The following is a 26,580-nucleotide window of genomic DNA, read 5'->3' as shown; positions in this document are numbered from 1 at the left end:
AGCCATTTAGGTACTAGGACAGTTGATTATCACACGCTGTCTATGTCTTTCACCTATCACTATTTTTTCCTAGTCATATTTGACAGGAATTAAACTTAAGAACACAGAGTGCGCTCCTGAAACTTGTTCTCTACTCTGTCATATAATCCCAACTAATCATAAAACCAAACAAGAAAATAAATCAACATTCAGAGAGGTGGAATAACTTTCCACCATGACACACTGTGTGGAGTAAGAAGGTAATGACTGCTAAGTCCTCACCTGAAGATAGTCACATGGATGTGTTTTCTAGCTGGTTAATTCCCTAACTTCATCACAATTGTAACCAGGTTGGAGCTGATGGATATGCTTGCTATCATGGCCTTATTAGACTAATCAGAGTGGTTCTCATTCTATTCTGAACAGAAGTACAAGGTACATTTAAACAGAGAAATATAAACAATTATAGGAGATATTGCTTGCATTAGACAACCAGTGGTCAAGTCTTAGCTGTAAAAGACTTGGGAAGCCTCACGAATGTGTTGGTTTTAGAATGTGGTCTATGTCAATAGTCATATTGGAGCTCAAGACATGACAACTGTGACAGTTCACTCTCTCAGCTGCTGGATAGCCATCAGAATCTACTTTGAAGACACCCATAGTGCTGTCCTGTATAATTTCAATGCCGAAGACTGATCCATAATCTTGAGAACTGATGATCATTGGAACTACTTGCTATTAAGACTGTTTACTTTCATGATGCTTTTATGTGAGGAGTTAAAAAATATTTTAAATCAAACATTACTCTTTGTGCAGAAGGAAAAGTTAGTATGAATTAAGAATGAAACAAGTTTAAGGAAATTCTGTTGGATGCAATGACAGCTTAGACCTTCACAAACTCATCCCTGTTGGGAATACTGTCTTCCCTGGTTAGTGACTAGAGCAGAGCACACAGCTTTAGATGAAGATTACGGTATCTGTGGAAATGTGAGTGTAGAATCCATGGAGCAATTTTCTCCTCTCAGTTCTATCATGTCTATAAAAGCCTTCACTTCTATTAACTCCTGTGTGTGTGTGTGTGTGTGTGTGTGTGTGTGTGTGTGTGTGTGTGTGTGTGTGTTTCCATATAAAGTAGATTTTCTCACCCCAAATTAGAATTACTGATGTTTCAGGTGCTGGTAATCAACCAAGATCTGAAAATATTAAATGGTAAATTTGCAATATAAACCAGTCATAAGTTTTATAAGCATTAAAAAACATAGAAGCACTGGATGGCACAAAAGAACAGGTCTACAATCTAATTGATAATATGTGACTTTCGTCTAGAGGATGTCAAGTTTCCAAACAGTGAGAACTTGGTCTTTTATACAGACCTTTCTGAGAAGGTATCTCACTTTTCTCCCAGAGGACTCTTTACCTCTGTCCTACCCTCTGTTTTAAGAGTCACTACACTCTTCCTTAGTCTACATTTTCAATTTTCACCTCTGTTCTTCATCTTTGGCACATTTTCTCATGCTGGTGGATAGTTTTGAAATTTGATTGCCCTGCCAGAAGCCCCATTTTGCAGGTTTTATTTGCTCTAACAGGATTTATGAGACCATGATTATCTCCGTATGGCTTGAATTGCTAGGCACACCATTAATTCTGCTGATTGATGGGTTGTGGAAGCCTTATATGAATGGGAAAGAAAAACATCTGACAGGGAAACAGGTAACACAGCTTCTCTATTCAAATGCTCTTTTAATGGATATAATCCTCATTACCTTCCAACATCTATCCTTGAGGATACCGTATGTGGTTTTTAATGACCTGTAAGTATAATTGGATTCTGAGCCCTTGAGAACAAATAATATATTTCTTTGCCAGGATTAATAGAAATTTTCAACTTCAAGGATGCATTCAAATCCTGAAATAACCAGATATTTTGTGCCTACTGTTTGCTAGATTATCATAATGTATGATACAACATTAAGAACATTTTTTAACCATTTAAACTAATTAACATATCTAACATGAACATTTCAGTCCTAAGATTATAACCAAACGAGTCATCACTAACTAAAATGGATCAGCATATTAATTATATTTTGGTTTCTATTGAGTCATTTTAATGCACATCTAACTGACTATGTCATTAATCTGAGTCCCTCATCTGTTTGAATAAATATCTCATAATGAACCTACTTGCCTTATTCAAGTCAAAAGAGTTCTTTTGTTCTTATTGCAGTTGGTCTGTATGCAATTTTCTATCCTACATTCAGTTTCAAGGGAAGGCCATAATAAATAAAACTGATACTTTTAATAGTTATTTTTTCAATTGAAATCATTCATGACAAAAAGACCTTGATGAAAAGTAATGTTTAGTTTTCTTTTTAATTTTATTATGTGTTGGCTTTATTTTTCTGAGTTTAGGAAGGGTATCTGGAAAGGATTTACATATTATTGAAAAAGTATTTACAGGTGGTAAAAAGAAAACCATAAAGTAATCTACTGCCTCTTTTGCTCACAAGCTGCCCCCCTCACATTGTAATTTCATACTTGGTTTCATTCTCCAAAGCCAAGAAAGCATCTAATTTGCATGATTTAGAAAATATTAGTGAAGAGTATTAAAAATCTTGATAAGGGCTGGGAAGGTGGCACAGTGGTACAGTGCTTGCCTTGCATGCATGAGGCCCTGGGTTCGATTCCTCAGCACCACATAAGCAGAAAAAAAAAGCAGGAAGTGGAAGTGGTGCTGTGGCTCAAGTGGTAGAGTGCTAGCCTTGAGCTGAAGAGCTGAGGGACAGCACCCAGGCTCAGAGTTCAGGCCCCACCACTGACAAACAACAACAACAAAAAAAGGTAGTCAGCATTGGTGACTCATGCCTGTAATCCTAGCTACTCAAGAAGCTGATATCTGCCGGGAGCTGGTGGCTCACGCCTGTAATCCTAGCTACTCAGAAGGCTGAGATCTGAGGATCGTGGTTCAAAGCCAGCCCGGGCAGGAGAGACCGTGAGACTCCTATCTCCAATAAAACACCAGAAAACCAGAAGTGGCACTGTAGCTCAAGTGGTAGAGCACTCCCCTTGAGCTGAAGAGCTGAGGGACAGCGCCCAAGCCCAAAGATCAAGCCCCACGACCGACCAAAAAAAAAAAAAAAGCTGAGATCTGAGGATCACCTTTCAAATCCAGTCCTGGCAGGAAAGTCCATCAGACTCAATAAACCACCCAAAAAACGGAAGTGGCCTGTGGCTGAAGTGGTAGAGTGCTCACTTTGAGCTGACAAACCCAGGAACAGTGTCCAAGCCCCGAGTTCAAGCCCCACGATTGACCATAAAAACAAAACAAAACAAAAAAAAAGAACTTGATAAGTGCAATAAATTTTTTAAATTTTTTTGCTTTTTTATTTTTTTTTATTGTGAACATACTGTACAGAGGGGTTACAATTACATGGGCAAGATAATGAGTACATTTCTTATCAAGCATTGCAGCCTCCTCTTTTGTTTATTCTTCACATCCCTTCCCAGCCTCCCTCCACCGCCACCCCAACAAATTCTCCTCCCCCCATAATGCTGTAAAGTTTGTTTTCCACATGACAACTTGTACTTCTCATTGTTGCAACAGGTCCACCTGTATCCTGATTTAAACGACTTGTTTTTCCTCTTCTCCTCCACAAATTATACCGACATCAAATATAGTAGAATCAGGGGTTATACTGTGGGGGAGGGACATACAAAGCAACAAAGAAATAATCTTATAAATGCGTTAGAAACAAATGCATGAAAGAAAAAAAAACATTTAAATACATATCTAAGGGTTCATTTCCTTAACATCACATTATCTGATCTTTTCTACTTGACTCATACATATACTAGATATTGCAAATAAAAACACTCCTCAACGGAAAGAACACTGCTGAAGGAATATCAATACCAAATTTCAAACTTTACTATAAAGCCATAGTAATCAAAACAGCTTGGTACTGGCACAAGAACAGACCTCAGGACCAATGGAATAGAATTGAAAACCCAGAAATGAACCTACAGACCTATAGCCATCTAATCTTCGATAAGGGAGCTAAAAAAATAGAATGGAAGAAAGACAACCTCTTCAGTAAATGGTGCTGGCAAAATTGGTTAACTACTTGTAGAAAACTAAAGCTAGATCCTTATATATCACCCTGCACCAGAATCAACTCCAAATGGATCAAAGACCTCGAAGTCAAAGCAGACACTCTGAAAACATTACAGGATGGAATAGGAGAAACCCTAGGTCTCCTTGGCGCAGGCTGAAATTTTCTTAGTAGAGACCTGGAAACACAACAAATCAAAAAAGGTTGGACAAATGGGATTGCATGAAGTTGCAGAGCTTCTGCATGGCAAAGGACATAGCTAGTAAGATCAATAGAAAGCCCACGGATTGGGAGAAGATCTTCACTAGCCATACAACGGACAAGGGTCTCATATCTAAAATATAATTGGAACTCAAAAAATTAAATCCCCCAACAACAAATCCTCAAAGAAACAACTGCCAAATAAATAAGTGGGCTAAAGACTTAAAGAGAAACTTCTCTGAAGAAGAAAGTAGGATGGCCAATAGACACATGAAGAAATGCTCAACCTCCCTAGCCATAAAAGAAATGCAAATCAAAACAACATTGAGATACCACCTCACCCCAGTTAGAATGGCAAAAATCAAGAACTCTAACAACAACAGATGCTGGAGGGGATGTGGACAGAAGGAAACCTTACTTCATTGTTGGTGGGAGTGTAAACTTGTTCAACCACTTTGGAGAGCAGTATGGATGTTCCTCAAAAGACTTCACATAGAGCTCCCCTATGAGCCAGCAATCCCACTTTTGGGCATTTACCCAAATGTTTACAAACAAGCCCACACTAAAGCTACCAGCACAACTATGTTTATTGCGGCATTATTTACCATAGCTAAGATATGGAACCAACCCTGATGCCCCTCAGTAGATGAATGGACCAAGAAAATGTGCCCCATTTGTCAGGAAATGGAAAGGCTTGGAAAAAAATTATATTAAGTGAAGTAATCCAAGCCCAAATGTTTTTGCTTTGTACATAGCATGCAATGGCTTACTGTGTATATTAGTTAGAATATGTAGGACAGGTTATTAGTGTATCTATCACCTTAAATTTTTATCATTTCTTTATAATGAGTCCATTCAAATTCTTCCCATCTAACTATTTTGAACTATGCAAATTATTCTTGTGAATTATTTACCTACTATGTACTAGTAGAGCACATACCTGTTCCTTCAATCAAGAAATAATATTTTACCTATTAACTGACCTGGTCCTCTGTTCTTCAAGGCTTGTGGTTACCTACTTTCATAAATCAACATTTCATTTAAATTTCCCTTATGAGGGAAAACAAACATGTGGTGCCTTCTTTTTTGTGCCTGACTTACCTCACATAGCATTGTCATTTTCCTTGTCTAACTATATTATCATTAATGACAGGAATTCATACATATTCATGCCTGAATTGTGTGCCATTGTATGCACACTTAGGGTGAATCCATGGCCCACACCCAAAAGTGACCTACAGATTTGCTGCAATCCCCATCAAAATATCAATGTCATTCTTAACACAAGTAGGAAAAATAATCTTGAACTTTGTAGGAGACCTGAATGTCCCTGAATAGTCAAAATGATCTTATAAAAAAGAAAAAAGCTGGAGACATTAAACTACCAGACTTCAAAGTATTGAAATCATATTTTTGTCTTAATATACATCATATTCATTCTACAAAATGGTGATTTTCTTTAATTCATCTATATTCATTTTTATATCCAACTCTAATATGACGCCCTCAATTGTTTTCAAGAAACCTTTAATCTCAAATTCTTCCCCATTCTATTTCCATAAAGACATTATTTAATCACATGTTCTAGTTTGTTTTGTTTTCATATTTGACTATTTGTTTTTGTGACAATGTATGCATAGTCCTGATGAGCCTGAAGCTTGTTATAAAAGGCAGGCATGCCTTCAACTCAAAATCTTCCTGTCAAATTCTTTACGGCTAGAGTTTCAGAGATGTACTACTATGCCTAAATCTTTACATCTACTTTATATGTTTAAATATGCAAAAAATTATTAAAACTTTACAATTCACTGGATAAATAAAATGATAACAGTAATGGGAGGAAACAACATTCACCAGTTGTTTAATTTGTACCAGGCCATAGGATATAGTCATCCATATATGTACTTAACCTTTAAAACAACTACTAGACAAATGCTACCACTATCCCAAATTTTACATAAATACATTCCCTACAAGCTTAATATATTTAAATGAGTTGTCAAAGTCACAGTAAGATGCTCTAGTTACTCATACAAAAGAAAATATATTTCAGCATGTGGAGATAATAAAGTGTCATTTCTCACGCTCATGAACTATGGACAGATGAAAGCTATTTGGCTTTGATTAACAGTCTCCATGCTTTAACCTTCAAAGGGAGAGAAGAACCAAATAAGGCTCTCATTTTCCATCTCTCTGAAATAATGTTCATCATCTCTGCTTGTCAGCATGGCTCTCACCATTTCTACTTTCCATCAAAAAGTATCAGGATGTCTTGATGACACTGGAAATCTGTGATACTCATGGTCACAGGAACTTGCAGTTCTGTCCATCATTCTCGATTTCAGACTTTTATTTATTTTTTTATTTTTATATTTATTGTAAAGATGTTATACAGAGGGGTTACAGTTACATGAGTAAGGTAATGAGTACATTTCTGGTCAAGCATTGTTACCCACTCATTTGTTTTTTCTCCCACTATCCCATCCCTTCTCCACTCACCCCCACCACCAAGTTGTAAAGTTCATTTCCAACTTTGTGTCTTATGCATATCCATGTTGCAATGGGTCATCCTTCTGTCCTTGTTTCAGCATTTTGTTATTCCCTTCCCCTTCATCATATCAGATAAATGTATATACAAGATTCAGGGTATCAGTCAAAGACAGTGATTGCCAAGGATAAACCAGTGAGAAATGAAAAATGAAATAAAACAAGAAGAAAAAACTAGATACAGTACATTGTGACATCAAGGTCAACAACCAAAATAACAAACAAACAAAAAAAACCTAACAAGACCTGTTGTTTCTATGCCTTGGAATTCATTTCAATTAGCATCTATTTATATTGTCATATGTACATAGCTATTGAGCTATTATGGTTCTCTTCCAGGACTATCCCAGGCATATACTAATTATTACAAATAAGGGAAACCATGCAGACTATGTTTCTTTGGGTCTGTCTTACTTCACTTAATATTCAGACTTTTTTTTTGCTTGCTTTGCTTTTTAACACCACTACACACAGAGCACAATCATCTTCTCCTCCAATGAGTACAACTCCAGTGAGTAGTGAGGATTACTGGGTGATGGGAAGTAGTCTTTACATTTAGGTCATGTAATTCTCATTTTGAGTCTGAACATCTTCAAACTGTAAAACATTATTTCCATTTAGAACAATAAAAGACCTCAAATAGCAAAAACAATCCTTAGCAGGAAGAACAGTGCTGGAGGAATATCAATGCCAAACTTCAAACTCTGCGACAAAGCCATAGTAATCAAAACAGCTTAATACTGGCAAAAGAACAGACCTGAGGACCAATGAAATAGGATGAAGACCCAGAAATGAAACCACAAATCTATAGCCACCTAATCTTTGATAAGGGAACTAAAAAATAGAAGGGAAGAAAGACAGCCTCTTCAGTAAATGGGGCTGGCAAAATTGGTTAATCACTTGTAGAAAACTAAAGCTAGATCCTTATATATCACCCTGCACCAGAATCAACTCCAAATGGATCAAAGACCTCAAAGTGAAAGTAGACATCCTGGAAACATTACAGTATGAAGTAGGAGAAAGTCTACCATTCCGTGGCACAGGTTGAAATTTTCTTAATAAGGACCCAGAAACACAAAGAAAGGCTGGACAAATGGGATTGCATAAAACTGCAAAGCTTCTGCATGGCAAAGGACATAGCTAGTAAGATCAATAGAAAGCCCTCGGATTTGGAGAAAACCTTCACTAGCCATACAATGGACAAGGGTCTCATATCTAAAATATACTTAGAATTCAAAAGATTAAACCCCCAACAACAAATCCTCAAAAAAACAACTGTCTGATTAATAAGTGGGCTAAAGATTTAAAGAGAGACTTTTCTGAAGAAGAAATAAGAATAACCAATAGACACTTGAAGAAATGTTCAACATCTCTGTCCATAAAAGGAATGCAAATCAAAACAACAATAACATTCCACCTCACCCCAGTTAAAATGGCTATAATCAAGAACTCTAAAAACAACAGATGCTGGAGGGGATGTGGCCAAAAGGGAACCGTATTGCAGAGTTGGTGAGAATGTAAAATTGTTAAACCACTTTGGAAAGCAGTATGGAGGTTCCTCAAAATACTCCACATAGAGCTCCCTATAACCCAGCAAATCCATTTTCAGACATTTACCCAAATGATCCCCAACAAGGCCATCCTAAAGCTACCAGCACAACTATGTTTATCGTACCATTATTGACCATAGCTAAGATATGGAACCAACCCAGATGCCCCTGAGTAGATGAATAGATCAAGAAAATGTGATTTTATATAGATATCTCTCTCTATATATATCTATATATGTAGATATATAGATATAGATATAGATATAGATGGTGGAATTCTATGTTTCAATCAGAAAGAATGACACTGCCCCATTTGTTAGGAAATGGAAAGACTTAGAAAAAGTTATATTAAGTAAAGTAAGCCAGACTCAAAGAAACATAGGTCCCGTGGTTTCCCTTATTTGCAATAATTAGTATATGTCTAGGACAAATAGAAGAGGTCAAAAGCTATGTACGTATGACCATATAATCTGATGCTATGTGAAATGAACCCCAAGATAGGGACACAAGAGGTTTTATCTTTGTTGCTGTTTTTTTTATGTTCTTATAATGTATTATGTGATTTTTTTGGTTCTTTTTATGTTCTTTCCCCATGGTACAACCTCTGTTGTCACTGTATTTGATTTCCCTGTCATACATCTTGTATATACATTTTTCTAATTCGGGAAGGGAAGAGAAATGACAATATGCTGAAATAAGGAAACAGGATGAGCCATTGTAACAATGAGATGTACAAGACAATATGTTGACAATGAACTTTACAACCTTGCAGGGGGGGGAGGAGAGGAGGGGGAAGAGGAAGGAAGTGGGGAGGTGGGGAGGACATGGATGGTAGAGGAAAAATAAAACAGGGGGTAACAATGCTTGATAGGAAATGGACTCATTACCTTGCTCATGTAACTGTAACCCATCTGTACAGTATCTTTACAATAAAAAAATAAATATTAAAAACAAAAAACATTACTTTTAGTTCTCCAGGCTCCTATTATGGAGAACATAATATAATGTGGAGCAAGTATGAAATAGAATAAATAGTCCCATCTGGAATGGAAAGGTACAAGTGAGTCTGCCTTTTCAAGCAACAGATATTCTTAGCCTATTGATTGTTCCACAAAAAACTTCACAAGTCTGAAACAGCAAAAGTAGATTTGATATACTTACATATATTAAGAAGCTAGTATGTTTTATTTATTTATTTCACTTTCAAATGTGTCTAAAGCTGGTAATTGAATTGCAATTCCCTTTAATTAGCTTATGTTGGGTCAGGGTTGGATTTTATTATTACCTTTCCATACATTTACAATGTATTCCAATCAATCTGGACCTCAAATTTGTTTTATCCCATCATTTAAGTACTTGCAAATTTTTTGGATCAATACAGTATATCAGTTTATCTCTGTTACTTTAATGTAATAACAACTAACTTAATGCTATTTATAAAAAAAAAATCAATGACTTTTTAGTTTAACCTTGACATGGTATTCAATGGAATGAGTTATTTGATTTGCTTAACTTTCACCTCGTATTTGTGATCAATAACTGACTTTCTGAACCCTCAAAAGAGCCAGAGAGACTCTGTGACCTGTTCTTAAATTTATTTTTCCTTTTTATTGTTTTTGTCGTTGTCACCACCTATTTCTATTTTATGTTTGAGGAAATGGGCTCAGTTACTTCTCAAAGCAAAAGACAGACACTTTTTCACCAAAGCCAAAGGAAAGCATATAGTAAATATAAGTCTTTTGATTCTTAGCATCATAATTAATGACAGATTTCTTAAAATTTTAGCTGTACCTCTGGTGAATAATTTGTAGGATATGGAAGATATGAAATAAAAACTAACACTTCAGAATCAAGCAAATCAAAAGACTGGGCAAAGCAGCTAGAGGGCTTTATTTCAAACTTGTGGAAGAATACCTTGGAATTGCAGGAGAGCTTTGTAAGAGTTCAAAAAATGTGAAAAAAACCACCCTTTACTTAGCTCCAACATCAATGAAAGATACAGGAAATAATATTTTTTAACCATAAACAAGAAAGTAATTGTGACTAATCTTGAAAAACTTAGAAACTCCATGACATAAACAACTTAAGTCTATTTAACCAGAATAATAATCTAATGGAATTCTATGCCTTCATCAGAAAGGAGTAAATTTGGTTATAAGACCAGATCCAGGTTCTAACATCTGCTACCTCTGACCAAATGAAGCAAAGACACAGATTCCACAAACTCTTCAGGTTTTTAATGGCCACTTTTGTAAGGACAAGATAGAATTACTTCCATTTATGTCTAAAAATCAGTAGTCTTACATATCTTTACCATTTTAAAATATACTTCTTTTTCTTCTACTTTTCTGCTGTAACGCACTAAAGCTTCCTGAATATCATCTTTTTATAAAGTTAAAAATCAGAATACATTAATGCCATTTGAAGACAGGGTTGTAATACTGACTAAACTCCATGATATGGGCAATAAGGAGCACTTATGCTTCTTTCTTATCATATACTATTCTAAGTCCTTTACAAATCAAAGTCTGATGAACCATTATCTCCATTTTACTAAAAGAGAGAAATAGCATACAGTACCTTGACTTTATCTGATCTGCCATTTGGAGACTTAAAATACCATGCATCACTCTTTAGAAAAAGTGGCAAATTTATTCAAATGATCTCAAGCTAGGCCACATTAAAACTACCAGCACAACTATGTTCATTGCAGTGTTATTTACCATAGCTAAGATATGGAACCACCCCAGATGCCCCTCAATAGATGAACAGATCAAGAAAATGTGGTATATATACACAATGGAATGTTATGCTCCTATTAGAAAGAATGACATCTCCTCTTCCGTAAGGAAATGGAAAGACTTGGAAAACATCATAGTAAGTGAAGTAAGCCAGACCCAAAGAAACATAGCAGACAACTGTTCAGAGTCCACTCTGAGTCTTTTTATAAAATCATTTGTTTTCTCATTTACTTTCTTACTTTAGAGACTGTGTTATCTCATTTTCTTTTTCTGATCTTTTTGGTATGTTTTTTATTGTAAAAATACTGTGCAAGCCGGGTGCTGGTGGCTCATGCCTGTAATCCTAGCTACTCAGGAGGCTGAGATCTGAGGATCTCAGTTCAAAGCCAGCCCAGGCAGGAAAATCCATGAGACTCTTATCTCCATTAAACCACTAGAAATCCGAAAGTGGTGATGTGGCTTAAGCGGTAGAGCGCTCACCTTGAGCTGAAGAGCACAGGGACAGAGCCCAAGCCCAGAGTTCAAGACCCATGACTGACAAAAAACAAGAACAAAAAAACTGTATAGAGGGGTTACAGTTACATGCACAAGGTAATGAGTACATTTCCTATTGAGCATTGTTGCCTCCTCCTTTGTTTTCCCCATACTATCCTTTCCCTTCCACCTCCACAACTACCCCGCCTCCCAGGGAAATTTGTAAAGTTCATTTTCAGCATAGTGTCTTGTACATCTCATTTTTTTTCCTGTGGTAGGGCTTGAACTCTGCTCCTGGGTGCTGTCCCTGAGTTCTTCAGCTCAAGGCAAGTACTTCCAGTTTTCTGGTGGTTAATTGGAGAAAAGTCCAATCATGGACTTTTCTTCATGGCCTGGCTTTGAACCATGATTCTCAGATCTCAGCCTCCTGAATAGCTAGGATCACAGGCGTGAACCACTGGTATCAAGCTTCTTTTCTCTTATCTTTAAAAGAAAAGAACTTGGCTCACTTCAGCAGCACATATACTAAAATTGAAATGATACAAAGAAGATTAACATGGCCTCTGCACAAAGATTACATGCAAATTTGTGAAGTGTTCCATATTTTTGTTCATTTGTTGCTTTTGTATGTTCTACCCCCATTGTATGATTGCTGCTTTCCCTGTATTTGATTCTAGTGCCCTGCATCTTATATATACATTTTTCTAATTTGGGGAGGAGAAGGGAAATAACAAAATGCTGAAATAAGGATACAGGTTGACCCATTGTAGCAATGAGATGTAAAAGAAAATATGTTGAAAACTAAACTTTACCATTTTGGGGGAGTGGGAAGGAGGGAGGAGATGGGGAGGTGGGGAGGGAAGGGATAGGAGGAGAAAAGCAAAGGAGGGTATAATAATGCTCTATAGGAAATGTACTCATTATCTTACTCATGTAACTGTAACACCTATGTACAGTATATTTACAATAAAAATATATTAATGTATAAAAAAGAACTAGCTTTTAGTTTATTGCTCACCTATTATATATTTTTCTTTATTGATTGTGTGTTTTATATCCATCCACTCTAATATTCATTGGTTATACATCTGACTTAATCTGTAACACATTTTGTGTGGAGAGGGACAGCATGCTCTAAGATCCTAGGGCAAGATAACATTTATAGATTTCAGAGACCTGAGAATAATTTCAGGAGCTGGATCACATCCATGAAGGGAGGTTTTCACATGCATGAAGTGTAGCTAGGGTGGTGATGGGCAGAAAGAAGTTCATGCAGGTCTTGTTAGGGCAGGAATTGAATTCATTCAGACCCAAATGGAGTCATGAAAAGGGATGAATCGAGGTTTCCATATGATTGGATTCCAATTTCAGAACTTTTTCCAATGGTTCTAAGGAAAAATAAATGAAAGAGTAGAAGAATAGAAGTGGAAAAAACAATGAGATATCTGGGAGCTATCCAAAGTGAGATGATTGTGCTATTAACTGAACTATTGACAGCAGAAATTGAGAGATGGAAGAATTCATAATTGGTTTCAGATGTAAAAACAGCAGTATCTTCTGACACCTTGGACATATGACATAGGAGAAAGATGGCTTAGTATTGCCTCAGAATTGAATTGAAAATTTTGGTTAATAAAGCTGCTATTTATTGAGTAAGAAATTTAAGAGAATAGATTAAAGGGGAGCAGAGATATCAAAGATTTAATCTGGAGCATGTCAAGTTTGAAATGACTTGTTTATTTTCTTTTTTTCTTTTACTCTTTCGGTTGTGTGCTAGATTTCTGGGCTTATTCCTGTGCTCTTCAGCTCAAGACGAGTCCTCTATGGAGTCCACAATGTCACTTCTGGTTTTCTAGTGTCTTATTGGAGATTAGAGTGGCCAGGCTGGCTTTGAACCATGATCCTTGGATCTCAACCTTCTGAGTAGCTAGAATTACAGGCAAAAGCCACTGGCACCCAGCACTTGTTTCTTTAAAAGTACAGATATGTCAGAAGTTGGAAATCAGAAGAATTAAAGTTCAAGGTCAGATCAGACAAAAGTTAGTGAGATTCCATCTCAACCAAAAGCTGGGCATGGTGATCACAGTAGTATTCTCAGCTATCTAGGCAGCATAAAAATAAGGATGATAGTTAGAGATTGGCTTAGGTGAAACCCTATCCAAAAATTAAAAGTGAAAAAAACATTTGGGAGTGTAGGTTAAGTAGTAAAACACATACCACAACTTTTCTAGAAAAATCAAACTCCAGGAGTGGCATGGAAGTTAGGAAGAAGGAAAGGAAGGAAGGAAGGAAGGAGGGAAGGAAGGAAGGAAGGAAGGGTACATCAGTAACTTTAAAGTATGGGCATGAATAAGCAATTAAATTGATGGGTTTAGTGTCATTCATTTAGTGCTTGGGATTAAATCTTTCAGTTTGGTAACTATCCACATAGATTCATTTTGCCTCCAATCTCCATAATGCCTTTGGGACAATATTTCAGAGAGAAAAGAAGGGCTGGTATGCAAACTCTGAGTCTCTTCAATATTCACAAGTCAAGAAGAGAGAAAGTTAGTGAAGGAGAGTAAGAAAGTAGGTAAGACAGAAAAACAGAACATCACTGAAGCCAAGGGCGAAAGGATTTGTAAAAGAAAAACACTGAGGTATGGCAAATTTGTCCAACAAGTCAAGAGAAATGTTTAAGATTTCATGGCCTCTTTATCAATTCCTGATGGAGCCACTACAACTGGCACTAGAAAGATTCTCTGCACCTCTTGGTCTTTGTCTTAGCTTTGATTCCAGTACTGTGCTGTAGAGGTATGGAGGTGAGAGATTCCTTGTCTTTCTATCCTCAGTGGGAAACCTTCCATTTTCTCACTATTGAGGGTTAGGTGAATGGTCGGGCTTTTCAGATATTCTTTTTCAAATTATTGTATTGAAGATGCTGTACATAGGTCTTGTCAAACGTTGTTACCCCCTCCTTTGTTTTCTCCTACTATCCCTTCCCTCCCCAACCCTCCCCCACTCCTGGCCTCACCAGAAGTTGTAAAGTTCGTTTCCAACATAGTGTCTTGTGAATATCATTGTTGCAATGGTAATCCTGTGTCCTTGTTTAAGCATTTTGTTATTTCCCTTCTCCTCCCCAAATTATATATATATATATATATATATATATATATATATGTATATATATATATACATATATACATGTTATCCTGTATAATATATATTATATATTATATATATGTATCAAATACAGTGAGAACAGGGGTTATACCATAGGGGAAGAACATACAAAAGAAAAAAAATCACATAATACATTAAAAACAACAATAAAGAAAAACTACTTGTGTCCATGTCCTGAGACTCATTTCATTTAGTATCATCTTATATGGTCCTTATGTACATAGGTTTTGACCTTTTCTGCTCATCTGACAAGATTATCCAAGATGTATACTAATTTTTGCAAATAAGGGAAAACATGGGAACTATATTTCTTTGGATCTGACTTACTTCATTTATGATTTTTTCCAAGTTTTTCTTTTGGATGGTGTCATCCTTTCTGATGGAAGCATAGAATTCCATTCATTATCTTGATCCATTCATGTACTGAGGGATATCTGGGTTGGTTCCAAATCTTAGCTATGGCGAATACTGCTGTGATAAACATAGTTGTGCTCGTAGTTTAGGATGGCCCTGTTTGTGATCTTTTGGGTAAGTGCCCAGAAGTGGGATTGCTGGGTCATAGGGATACTCTATGTGTAGCCTTTTGAGGAACCTCCATAATGCTTTCCAGAGTAGTTGAACACGTTTACACTCCCACCACCAATTCAGTAGGGTTCTCTTTTTCTACCTCCGCTCCAACATCTATTGTCATTAGATTTCTTAATTATAGCCATTCTACTTGGGTGAGGTGGAATCTCAATGTTGTTTTGATTTGCATTCTTTTTATGGCCAGAGATGTTGAACATATCCTCATGTGTCTATTGGCCAACATTATTTCCTCTTCAGAGAAGTCTCACTTTAAGTCTTTAGCCCACTTATTAATGGAGTGGTTTCTTTGAGGATTTGTTGTTGGGGATTTAATTTTTTGAGTTCCAAGTATATTTTAGATATGACCCTTGTCCATTGTATGGCTAGTGAAGATCTTCTCCCAATAGCCAAGATCTTCTCCCAATCTGTGGAGTTTCTGTTAATCTTGCTATGTCTGTCCTTTGCCATTCAGAAGCTCCACAGTTTTATGCAATACCATTTGTCCAACCTTTCTTTGATTTGTTGTGTTTCTGGGTCTTTACGAATTTTAACCTGTGCCAAAGAATTTCTAGAGTTTCTCCTAGAGTTTCTCATATTCTTTCCTGTAATGTTTTCATGATGCCTGCATTTACTTCAAGGTCTTTGATCCATTTGAAGTTGATTCTGGTGCAGGGTGATATATAAGGACCTAACTTTAGTTTTTTTACAGGTGAGTAACCAATTTTTCCAGCACCATTTGCTGAAGAGGCTGTCTTTCTTCCATTTTATTGTACTTTTTTGTCTCCTTTATCGAAGATTAGGTGGATATAGGTCTATAGGTTCATTCTGGGACTTCAGTTCTATTCTATTTGTCCTCAGGTCTGTTCTTGTGCCCAGTACCAAGCTGTTTTGATTACTATGGCTTTGTAATAGAGTTTGAAGTTTGGTATTGATATTCTTCCAGCACAGTTCTTTCTGCTAAGGGTTGTTTTCTGCTCTTCAGGGTCTTTAAATTTTCTATATGAATTTTTAGATTGCTTCTTCTATTTCATTGAATAATGAGGTTGGGATAGTGATGGGTATTGCATTGAATCTATAGATAGCCTTTGGCAATATTGCCATTTTCACGATGTTAATCCTCCCAATCTAGGAGCATGGGAAGTTTTTCTACTTACTTCATTCTGTTTTAATTTCCTTTTTCAGGTTTTTAAAGTTTTCATCATAGAGATCCTTCACTTCTTTAGGCATGTTTCATGGATCCCTAATTTCTCCAGAGCTTTCACCATAAAGGGGTATTGGATCTTGTCAACTATTTTTTTCTGTGTCTATTGAGATAATCATGTGGTTCTTATCCTTTTACTTGTTGATGTGATGAATTATATTAATTGATTTGTGTATATTAAACCAGCTTTGCATCACTGTAATGAATTCTATTTTATCATGGTATATAATATTTTTATGAGTTGTTGAAGTCCATTGGCCAGAATTTTGTTGAGAAGTTTTGAATTGATGTTCATCAAAGAAATAGGTCTATAATAATCTTTCTTGGATGAGTCCCTGTATGGTTTTGGGATGAGGGTTATGAAGGCTTTATAGATTTTGGTAGTGAATTTTCACTTTCAATTTTATTGAAGACCTGAAGGAGTATTAGTATGAGTTCTGCTTTGAAGGCCTTATAGACTTCAGCTGTAAATCCATCTTGTCCTGGACTTTTCTTGGATGGGAGCTCTCTTATTTCTGTTTTTATTTTGATGCTTGATATGGGTCTGTTAAGTTGGCTTAAATCATCTTGGTTTAGTTTGGGCACATCAATATTTGCTGGAAATTTTCATTACTTCCAGAGTCTTAAATTTGTTAGCATAAAGGTTTGAGAGTATTCCCTTATAATGTTCTGAATCTTGGTTGTTTCTGTGGTAATGTTTCCATTCTCTTCTTTGATTTTGCTTATTTGGTTGTGTTTTGTTCTTTTTCTGGTAAGATTTGCTAAGGGTCTTGTCAGTTTTTTTTTAAAGAACCAGCTCTTGGTTTTCTTGATTCTTTCTATTTTTTTGTACTCTTAATTCATTTAATTTTGATTTAGTTTTAACTATTTGTTTCCATCTACTGGATTGGAGTTTGGCATGTTGCTCTTTTGCAAGGCACTTCATGTACATCATTAAACTGTGGTTTCAGATAGATATTCTTTATCAAGATGAGGAAGTCTTCTTTTATTCCTATTTTGCTGAGATTTTCCTGGAGTGGACACTGGATTGTATCAAATGCCTTTGTAAAGTCAGCACTTTCTACACCTACTAGTCTGATGAGCATGTGGTATTTCTTCTTGAACTTATGGAGCGGATGGATTACATGAATTGATTGCTGGATGTTTGTGGACTATTTAACTAGTCTTGAGTATCTTAGATACTATTGTTGGGATATAACTTTTATATATTGTTGAACTTGGTTTCCTGGCATTGTATGAAGAAATTTTATTCATCTTTTGGCTCATGCAGTATTAGCTATTTTGTTTGTTGGACAAAACAATATCTATCTACTTTCTTTATAATTCTCTGTGCGTATGTATGTGTGTGTGCATGCGTGTGTATGTGTGTGCATGCATGTATACACATGCTGACATATACACTGGCCCTAAAGCATGAGCTTAGGGCCTAAGTATTATACCTGAGCATTTTTGATCAAGCCTAGAGCTCTAACATCTGAAGGACAGTCCCAGTACCAGTTTTTGTTGTTTTTGTTTTTGGTTGTTGTGGTTTTTTTTTTTTTTTTTGGTCAGTCGTGGAGCCTGAACTCTGGGCCTAGGTGCTGTCCCTCAGCTTTTGAGCTTAAGACTAGTGCTCTACCACTTGAGCCACAGTGCCACTTCCAGCTTTTTATGCTTAGGTGGTGCTGAGGAATCGAACCCAAGGCCTCATGCATTCAAGGCAAGCACTCTACCACTGAGCCACCTTCCCAGCCCCAGTAGCAAATTTTTGGTGATTAATTTGGACTTTCCTTCCAAGATTGGACTTGAACTTCAATCCTCAGATCTCAGCCTCCTGAGTAGCCAGTATTACAGGCATAAGCTACTGGTGTCTACCTTTTCATAATACTCACTTCAGAATTGGAGCTCTGTTTTATTTTAGGTAGATATTCTAGGTATTCATTATAAAAAATATGCATGCCTAATGTTAAGTTACTAATTATTGCTCTTTTATTCTTTTTTAGGCATAAAGCTAGACTACATATTTAAAACAAATTAATACAGGCTATATATTTAGTACACATTTCAAAAAACTAAGTAATTAACTAATTTGCCTTAACCCAAAATTTAACATTATAGTCTTAGGGGAATCATGCCATTTTTGTTACTGATAATAGGATTACTAAAATTAGTTTTAAGAGATTTTCTTCTTTCCCCTTAATCCTTATAGAACCAATTATCATACTTCAAACTCACATGGAGATAAAGTTCATTTGCATGACTATACTTTGTGTTCATATAAAATTATGATTATTAGTTTTCCTTTTCTTTAAATAATTTGGGCCTACTGATTACATTCAAATTTGTTGCCTAATATAAATTGGCATAATTCATAGATATTACATATGAAAGAGCTATAAAATAGCTCTGTTCTTTCTACTCATTCTTTTCCTATATATACAAATTAAATGTATAGTTTTCAATTCATAAAGAATAGTTTTAATTATTTATTTAAAAACTATGATTTGATGAAATGTGCCTATGTTGATATTCAATCCCAACTTCTTGGACAATGCACTATTAAAAGATTTTTCTTCATTATACTTTTTCTTTCAAGAAGAAAGTCTAGAGATGCATTGGTTATGGTTTGTATGGATGCATAAATTACACCAATTACCTAAAAATCATATCCATTATTTTGAAAGTAGGATTAATGTGTGCAACAGTAATTTTTAGTGACTGTAATATAGTCAATTCCATGCAGGTTCAAATTATGGAAGTTCGGGCCTATTGTATACAGTATAATTACATTTGAGTAGTTTTAGAGTCCTAAACTCTATGTATTCTAAGAATTACCTTGCTTGTGTAACTGTAACTCCTTTGTACAGCATTTTCACAATTAAAAACATACAAAAAAAGAATTCATGGATTTATCTCAGTGATGGTCTCCTTAGAACCAAATACCCATGAAAACTAAATTTCTGCTGTAACCTCAGAAAAAAAAGTATCATAAAAGAGTCTTTATTCAATTTCCTACATGGGAAGCAGCTAATGTTTTTCTTTTTATTCTTTGCTATTTTAACCCTGCAATACTAAAATAAACCTTTGCTAAAACTTAATAAAAAGCTAATGAAATCAGAGGGTAAACAATATTGACTGCTTTTAATGTTACAAAATAAAAAGACTCAGTGGAACAAGTAAGAGGGAAAAAATATGGTCTATATCATTTTCCCCAGCTCAGTTTGGAGTTGGGCATTGAGAGAATTGTCCCCCTCTGGACTTGGAAGCACTAAGTCACGGTCTTAGATTTAAATGGTAGTACCAGGCACTCCATAATTGCAGCACACAGTGCCAGAAACAGCCCAATGATGCACATCACTACACCCAAACCCTCAACAAAAGGAACTGGCATTAGCTGAAGAACAAAACACAGAATAATGTAAAACTCACCAGCAAAGGGAACCATAAAAATATGTTAGTGATGTTCTAATATTTCAAGCATGCTGTATAAACCATTCAAATATTTGGTATAAGCACTAAAAACAAAACAAACAGAATAATAACTACATTAATATGTTAAGAGACAGGCAAGATAGAAAGACTTAAAATGGGAAAAATCATAATATGGAAGTGGAGAAAAAGTGACAGTTTTTCCTCTTTTGTCTCCTGTTCCTTATAATTATACAGAGTTAGAATAATTTACACATAGTAGCTGTGTACCAGTGGCTCACACCTGTAATCCTAGCTATTCAGGTGGTGGAAATCCTAGGATCACAGTTGGACCCCAGCCTGGGCAGGAGAGTCTGTGAGACTCACATCTCTAATAAAATAGAAAAGGCTGGGCACCAGTGGCTCACACCTGTAATCCTAGCTACTTAGGAGGCTGAGATCTGAGGGTCATGTTTCAAAGCCAGCCCAGGCAGGAATGTCCCCTTGTGAGTCTTTCTCCAACTAACCACCAGAAAACCGGAAGTGGCACTATAGTTCAAGAGGTAGAACACGAGCTTTGAACTGAAGAGCTGAGGGACAGAGCCCAGGCCCAGAGTTAAAGCCCCATGACCTACCAAAAAACAAAATTCAAAAAATGTCAGAAGTAGTGCTGTGGTTCAAGTGGTAGAGCAGAAGTAGTTCAGAGATAGCACCTAGTCCTGAGTTCAAGTCTCAGGACTAGAACCACCACCACCACCAAGAACAACAAAACATCAACAGTTTATTATAATAAAACTTTTGGTAGCCTCTATCTTAATTAGGAAGAAACCAAAAATCTATTTTAAAAAACAATATATATATAGTAAGCGAGGAATCAAAATTCACTAATATGGTAAATAATCACAAAATGATCATAAGAGCAACTTTAATGCAGCTATAAAAAAGGAAGGGACCACAACAAAACTATGATATTTAATAACATTACTTTGAATCCCAAGCCTTTCGATTCCAAATTGAAAAATTTATCGTGATTGAATAGATTCAAACATCAAGTTTCTTTACAAAAGTCCATGTTCTGTACAAGTAACACACGGTGAAACTAGACAAATGGAGTAAGATAAGACAAATAAAAGGCAAACAAAGGAAAACAGGAATATCCATACTTATATCAGATAAAGTGGATTTAAGTCAAAAGCCTTGAAAACAGACAAGTAAAGTCATTACATAATGATAAAAGTCAATTGAGCAAGAGGAAAAAAATTACAACTATAAATGAACTCACTATCATAGCAGCCAAATATGTAAGAAAATATTAATGGATGTAAAGAGATAGTCTGTAGTGCAATAACAGTAATAATTGGGGAATTTATCACTTCACTTTCAGCAATGAACAGATTCATCCAGACAGAAATTCAACTAAGAAACAGTACAGTTCAGTAATTGTTGGGTAAAAGCATTTCAGTTTTAACAAATATAAAATTATTGATCAAGTTTCATGGGAAAGGATAAAGTCTGTATACTTACAATGTTTGCTTTCTTTCTTGGTTGCATTATCTAAATGCTTGTCTTTCCATTATTAGCTTCCCTCTTAAGGCTTCTATACTGTCTCTTCAGTGAACACAATGAAGCAAAGTTAATTCTCTAGTAATACTAGCATAGGACTGAGAATGAGTGTCATTGGCCTTTTTAGGTTACAGGGCTCTCTGTGGGTCCAATGTGTGGCCAAGATATTGATATATCCTGGATGTGTAGCTCAACTTTTCCTTCGGACTTGGTATATGTTGCAGAAGTAAGCACCCGATTATCCTCAAAGCAGTGCTTCAGGTCAACCATGTATGAATTACACACATAGAGAGGGAAGAAGACATTCCCTGTGAGAATCTTAGTGGTTCCTACCAACAGAATTGATAAGGGGTGATAGATACTTAGATTCACTAATGTTGATAAAAATATATAGCATGGAATGTCTTCATCTTTACTGCTCCAGTCAAAGAACTTCCATACTAACAATGGGATAGGAAAATAATGATAAAGGAAAATTCAAATTTGGGTTCCATTTTCTAATTCTGTTAGATTTTCTTTTTTCTTATCCTGTGATATAGATTTACCATATTTTGGACTTTCCCTGAATAGGCATATACATAAGTTATTTTTAAGTTAATTAGCTTATTTTAGTTATACAGGGATGGATGATTTCATTGTTAAATTTCCACACATTGACAATATATTCCAACCACTATTCAATCTCACCCATACCATCACTCTTTTCCTTCTCTCTCTATTCCCCAAACAATTTCAACCAATTTCATTGTTTCATTTTCATAGCTGCAAAGTCTATTTCAACTATCCATGTGCTTACATCTTTCTTGCTAGCCAAGCTCTTTACACACACATGTTTTAACCCTTCCCAGCTCTTGACCAGAGGTTCTTTATCTTCAGTGTCAATATTAGAGGAATTGAGGTGGAAATTTTCAAAGAGAATATCATCTCAGCACATTGCTAAACATCTTAGCAAACACTACAACTTCTGAAGAGAATCACAACCAGTTCTGCACTGGAACCTTCTTTCAGGTTAAAAGGTTTGAATGATTTTCTCATGTTATCTTTATTAGTGTCCACATAAAAATCTTCAGAAAACATGTTTGTTCATTTTTTTATTCAAATTTATTGAAGAGTAAGTCTTACTAAGAATTAGAAACTCACTTTTCCAGATTCCATCTGTAAGTTTAAAATGTAAAAGAAGGAAATCTAGGGAAATCCAAACACAGTTTCCTAATCTGCTATTTTCTGTTCATTCACAAATAACTAACGATATGTATTTCAGTTTGTGTTAGAAGACAATGACATGCCTAGTTCTATCACATGATTCTTATAAGAAAGAAATACTACTATGGCCACCCACTGAAAAATAATAAAGTCTTTTACAAATTCAGGGTGGCATTTTATTTTTCTTGCTATTATTTTATTGCTTCCAATATTATCATAGAACTGTGTGTTGGCACATGCTTGTTTCTTGCCATCTTAATAGCCGTAAATTCCACTCCACAGTTTTAAGCTTGTTCTGGTAACCCATCAATTTATATTTTCACCCAAAAATCTTTCCTGAATACTGAATGCATGGAGACAACTTCAGATTTAATAGATCCACTGAGACATCTTCTGGATCTCTCAAATGTAGCATGTTCAAATCAAATTTTGGTGCCCATCTGTTTCCTCTACTTCCAGCTTTTTGGAGGTTAGTTAGAGATAAGAGTGCCATGGACTTTCCTACACAGGCTGGATCAGTTCTGAAGATTAGAGTTCAAAACCAGGATTACTAGTGTGAGCCACCAGCACCTGGTATTTTTAAAATGTGCCTGGCTGATTCGCTCCAGCCAGCCAAGTATCTTATCAGAAAGGCCAATCTGTGCTACATATTAAGACTCTTTCTTTAAAAAAATAAATTGCAAGACTTTATCTGAAAAAGTAAATTAATTAAAAGCAAAAGAACTAAAGGTATGGCAAGCTAGCAAAATGCTTGTTGAACCCTTAGTTTTAATCCTAGTACCACCAAAAGGTTAAAAAAATCCTAATGATTAATTAATTAAGCAAAACTGAAAAATAATAGCACTGGCCAGCATGTAAAGAACAGTAGAATAGTTTTCACTATGTTTATCTAAAAGAAGTTACTAGATCATTAAAGTTATTCTATTTTTTATATGTTTATGTGTTTAAAACACTGAGATATATTACTGGTATTGGAAATATCATGAAGAGGCCTATAAAGCCTATGTTTAGTTGATATTGGATATTTTATGCAAGTACAGCAAAATAGACATCAAATCCAAAGACCTTCCATGGTGAAGACTTATTTCTCAGCAAAGGTGTGTTGGAGAAAGCAAATGTACAATTGTAAATTTAAAGTATGTCTTTCACTAGAGTATAGTTCCAGACAGAAAATCATCCAAGGGACTGCTCACATGCTAAGATGTTTTGTACTGAATAGAGCTTCAGTAATTGGTGATTAGCAAAGCCAATCCTACTCATGCTTCTATCTTCAAAATATGAAACCCAGAGAGCTATCACCAGAAAACAAAAAGAAGCAAAATATAAATATCAAAAGAGAAAGAAAGGAAAGGGAATCAAGGAAAGAAAATGGAATGCAAAATAATAGTCAATTGAATAAAACAACCACAGTGTAATGGATACATATTTTCAGATTGTAAACATTCAAACTAGGTCACTGAAGCCTTGAGTCTTAAGGTATATCTTCTCATAAGTCTCTGTTGCAAGTCAGAAAATTGTAACGTCCAGAAACAGTGTGGTCATGACTGAAATGTGTTTCATTCCCAATTAAAATGTTGAAGCTTTAACCTCTATCTGACTAAACTTACTATTTGCCATTGGTGCTTTTGAAAAGTTCACTAAAATTAAAGGATGTTACAAGCATAGGTCTGTAATCTGAAAGAGCCAATATTGGGATAGGAAGAGAAAGAGACATTAGCTCTTCCGCATATTCTCTCTTTCTCTCTCACTCTGTCTGTCTGTCTGTCTGTCTGTCTCTCTCTCTCTCTCTTTCTCTGTATGTCTATCTGTGCATCTCTCTCTCCATCTCTTGTAGTTATACACATGAAAACAAAGACAGAACATTCCTTGAGAAAACACAACAGGCTAAGAAGCCTCACCAGAAATCAACAGTGGTGACAAACCTTATGTTGAACTCTCAGCCTTTAAAACTGTGACAAACAGTTGTTGAATCCCATCAGCTTGTGATGTCTTGCTGAATGGATGAATTTAATGTATATTTACATTAATGTCTTGGTATGAGCACACTATGCCTCTTTATTTTTGGTTAATGTTTTCAGTTCCATGAAATCATTATAGCTTGCTTTCTTTTCTTGATAACTTATAATAGCATAGGGGTTTGAATATCATCAAAGACAGTTCATAGGTTTTATAAATTAGTAATACTTAGTAAACATGAATATAATGGGAACTTTAATAATCCTTGTGAATGCTGATGTGGAAAATTGAGGCACTCGAATGGAACAACCACCTTTCTTATTTAGAATAAGTGTAATTTCCTTTGGACACTGCTTAATATTCTGAATGCACTCATCTAAAACAAATTCTTTTAATGTATTTTCCCATTTATAACAGGTGTTAAATTAATAAAAGTTTGAACACTATCTAGTTCTAAATGCTGGGTAATCATAATTCATCAAAATAGAGACAAGATACTGTCCTCTTGGATATGGATACAGAAGTTTATAATACATATAAACATGCTAAATATTGACTATGGTCTTTTGGTGATATGTGCTATCTTACTAAATGTGAAATTTTAGGGAGAAGCTAGTGCAATTTAAACACAGGTGACACTTGAGCAGAATATCTAGAGAAAACATGAGATAGTCTTTTCTGTATCTGAGACAAGTCTCGACCAAGGAGCATCTGTGGTTGTGTATAGGTAGCAAGGTTACAATGGCTGGAGAAGTATAGTTGAGGAGCAATCACAGAATATCTAGAGAAAACATGAGATAGTTTTTTTTGTATCTGAGACAAGTCTCGGCCTAGGAACATCAGTGGTTGTGTGTAGATAGCAAGGTTACAATGGCTGGAGAAGTAAAGTCCAGGAGCAATCAGAGATAAGATCAGGGAGGTAACCACATGAATCCTGGTTAATCAAAGAATTTTTTCCCCTTTAAAATGATGCAGCCGGTGGCGGAGGCGGAGGCGGCGGTGGGCGAGCGCAGGAGCCATACCTGAGTCACAGAGAGTCCAGGGACGAAGGAGCCAGATGCAGTGGGTGAGCGGATTCTACTCAACACCAGCAAGAACCGACAAGGAGCAGACATCTTCATCCTGCAGTTCGCAGACCAGAGACAACCCAGGAACCAAGACTCGGCCTGAGTAGAAGCCTGACGTCCTCACTCCTTCTCAGGGAGCAGAGGAGGGAAGGCCACCCCTCCCCCCCCCAGCACCAGAGATCTCCATCTTGGATACTGACAAAGCTAGGCGGAGCTGCTAGCTCCAACTCAGGCCTTGGAATAAAACAAGTCATTTTGCAGGTCACAAGAACTTAATGGTGGCGTGACCTGCTAGACTCAGCTCCACCCAGGGAAAAGTCATCCAGCTCCACACCAGCCCTAGGAGCGGCTTTCTTCACTGGGTAATCAGAGCCAGAGGCTGCCCCTCCCTCTAGCAGCCTTGACAATCAATTGAAAATCAGTAAACAATAACCCTGAGAAGGGCTCCAGGCTGGGCTCTGTGAGGTTTTCACAAACTAGCCCCGGGGAAAAGCTACTGTCTGTTGAAAGGCCTCACTCTACCCAGAACCTAGCCTCATTACTGCATCCCCCACTTTTGTGATACTCAAAGCAAATCTGCCTCCCAATGAACTAGCCTGGGAGGAGGATCACCAAATCCTGGGAAAAGCAGAGCATTTTTCTGCCTGTCCAAACAAACTGACTTAAGAAACCAACCAAGCCACAAGACCACAAGCAGACCAGAGACTCCAACAAGAGGCTGGTTATGGACACAAGGGAGATACAGGATTTTTCCCACTCCTCCCAAAAAAATCAGAGAACTTTTTCTTCTTCTTCTTCTTCTTCTTCTTTTTTTTTTTATTTTTGGTAACTTATATAAAAAATTTTTTCTTCTTTCTTTTCTAAAACTTT

At 36.2% G+C, this 26,580-nt stretch overlaps 1 non-coding gene across 1 annotated transcript; it reads left to right on the top strand.

Moving 5' to 3' along the window:
• The first annotated feature begins 12,107 nt into the window (after positions 1-12,107).
• LOC122112479 lies at positions 12,108-12,212 on the top strand. The gene has a single exon (XR_006148210.1). It is a non-coding gene; the product is annotated as a U6 spliceosomal RNA (small nuclear RNA).
• Positions 12,213-26,580: the final 14,368 nt, after the last annotated feature.

This window comes from Dipodomys spectabilis, unplaced genomic scaffold (assembly GCF_019054845.1).
Source record: "Dipodomys spectabilis isolate Male_0828 unplaced genomic scaffold, ASM1905484v1 ptg000094l, whole genome shotgun sequence".
In the NCBI taxonomy this organism is placed as follows: Eukaryota; Metazoa; Chordata; class Mammalia; order Rodentia; family Heteromyidae; genus Dipodomys; species Dipodomys spectabilis.
The sequence above is the reverse complement of the archived record's forward strand: the minus strand, read 5'-3'. Positions and strand labels throughout refer to the sequence as shown.